This window comes from Panulirus ornatus, chromosome 19 (assembly GCF_036320965.1).
Source record: "Panulirus ornatus isolate Po-2019 chromosome 19, ASM3632096v1, whole genome shotgun sequence".
NCBI lineage: Eukaryota > Metazoa > Arthropoda > Malacostraca > Decapoda > Palinuridae > Panulirus > Panulirus ornatus.
In genome coordinates, this window is record NC_092242.1 from 32,374,480 (window position 1) to 32,376,979 (window position 2,500).

Consider the following 2,500-nt stretch of genomic DNA (forward strand, 5'->3'; position numbering starts at 1 on the left):
ATCGTACTTCTTCATCCCACCACTCACTACCTTTTCTAATCAACCCACCTCCCACGCTTCTCATGCCACAAGCATCTTTTGCGCAAGCTATCACTGCTTCCCTAAATACATCCCATTCCTCCCCCACTCCCCTTATCTCCTTTGTTCTCACCTTTTTCCATTCTGTACTCAGTCTCTCCTTGTAGTTCCTCTCACAAGTCTCGTTCCCAAGCTCACTTACTCTCACCACTCTCTTCACCCCAACATTCTCTCTTCTTTTCTGAAAATCCCCAGAAATCTTCACCTTCGCCTCCATAAGATAATGATCAGACATCCCTCCAGTTGCACCTCTCAGCACATTAACATCGAAAAGTCTTTCTTTCGTGCGTCTATCAATTAACACGTAATCCACTAACGCTCTCTGGCCATCTCTCCTACTTACATACGTATACTTATGTATATCTCGCTTTTTAAACCAGGTATTCCCAATCACCAGTCCTTTTTCAGCACATAAATCTACAAGGTCTTCACCATTTCCATTTACAACACTGAACACTCCATGTATACCAATTATTCCCTGAACTACCACATTACTCAACTTTGCATTCAAATCACCCATCACTATAACCCGGTCTTGTGCATCAAAACCACTAACACACTCATTCAGCTGCTCCCAAAACACTTGCCTCTCATTATCTTTCTACTTATGCCCAAGTGCATATGCACCAATGATCACCCATCTCTCTCCATCAACTTTCAGTTTTACCCATATCAATCTAGAATTTACTTTCTTACACTCTATCATATACTCCCACAACTCCTGATTCAGGAGTAGTGCTACTCCTTCCCTTGCTCTTGTCCTCTAACTAACCCCTGACTTTACTCCCAAGACATTCCCCAACTACTCTTCCCCTTTACCCTTTAGCTTTGTTTCACTCAGAGCCAAAACATCCAGGTTCCTTTCCTCAAACATACTACGTATATCTCCTTTTCTCTCATCTTGGTTACATCCACACACATTTAGACACCCCAATATGAGCCTTCGAGGAGGATGAGCACTCCTCGCGTGACTCCTTCTTCTGTTTCCCCTTTTAGAAAGTTAAAATACAAGGAGGGAGGGTTTCTGGGCCCACGCTCCCGTCCCCTTTAGTCGCCTTCTACGACACGTTAGGAATGCGTGGGAAATATTTTTTCTCCCATATTCCCGTACCTATTTTTACTTGCTACCTTCATCTATTCTCGTTGCAACCCCGCCTAACATGAAACATCACACACACACACACACACACACACACACACACACACACACAGATACGCACACACACACACACACACACACACACACCCGCCAGGTAGCGCTAGGAAAAGACAAAAAAAGCCACATCCGTTCACACTCATCTCTAGCTCTCATGTGTAATGTACCAAAACCACAACTCCCTTTCCACATCCAGGCACCACAAAACTTTCCATGGCTTACCCCAGACGCTTCACATGTCCTGGTTCAATCCATTGACAGAACGTCGACCCCGGTATACCACATCGTTCCAATTTACTCTATTCCTTGCCTTTCACCCTCCAGTATGTTCAGGCCCCGATCGCTTAAATTTTTTTTTCACTCCATTCTTCCACTTCCGATTTGGTGTCCGGCTTCTCCTCATTCCCTCCACCTCTGACACATATATCCTCTTTGTCAATCTTTCCTCGCTCATTCCCTATATGTGACCAGAAAATTTGAACACTCTCACTTCTGCTCTCTCAACCACACTCTTTTATTATCAAACATCTCTTCTCACCCTTTTATTACCTACTCGATCAAACCACCTCACACCACATATTGTCTTCAAACATATCATTTTCAACACATCCACCCTCATCCGCACAACCATATTCATAGCCCAAGCCTCGCAACTATATAACGTTGTTGGAATCACTATTCCTTCAAACATGCCCATTTTTGCTCTACGAGATAAGGGTCTAGCCTTCCACACATTTTTCAACGCTCCCAGAATCTTTACTCCCCCCAGACCCTGTGAGTAACTTCCGCTTCCATGGTTCCTTCCGCTGCTAAATCCACTCCAAGATATCTAAAACACTTCACTTCCTTCAGTATTTCTCCATTCAAACTTACCTCCCAATTAATTTGTCCCTCAAAACTACTGAACCAAATTGCCTTGCTATTATATACATATACTCTTACCTTTCTTCTTTCACACACTTTACCAAATTCAGTCGCCAACTTCTGCAGTTTCTCACCCGAATCAGCCACCACGGGTGTATCATCAGCGAACAACTGACTCACTCCCCAAGCTCTCTCATCCACACCAGGCAGCATACTTGCCCCTCTCTCAAAAACTCTTGCATTCACCTCCCTAACAACCCCATCCATAAACGAATTAAACAACCATTGAGATATCACGCAACCCTGCTGCAAACCAACATTCACTTGGAATCAATCACTTTCCTGTCTTCCTACTCGTACACAAGCCTTACATCCTTGACAAAAACTTTTTACTGCTTCTAA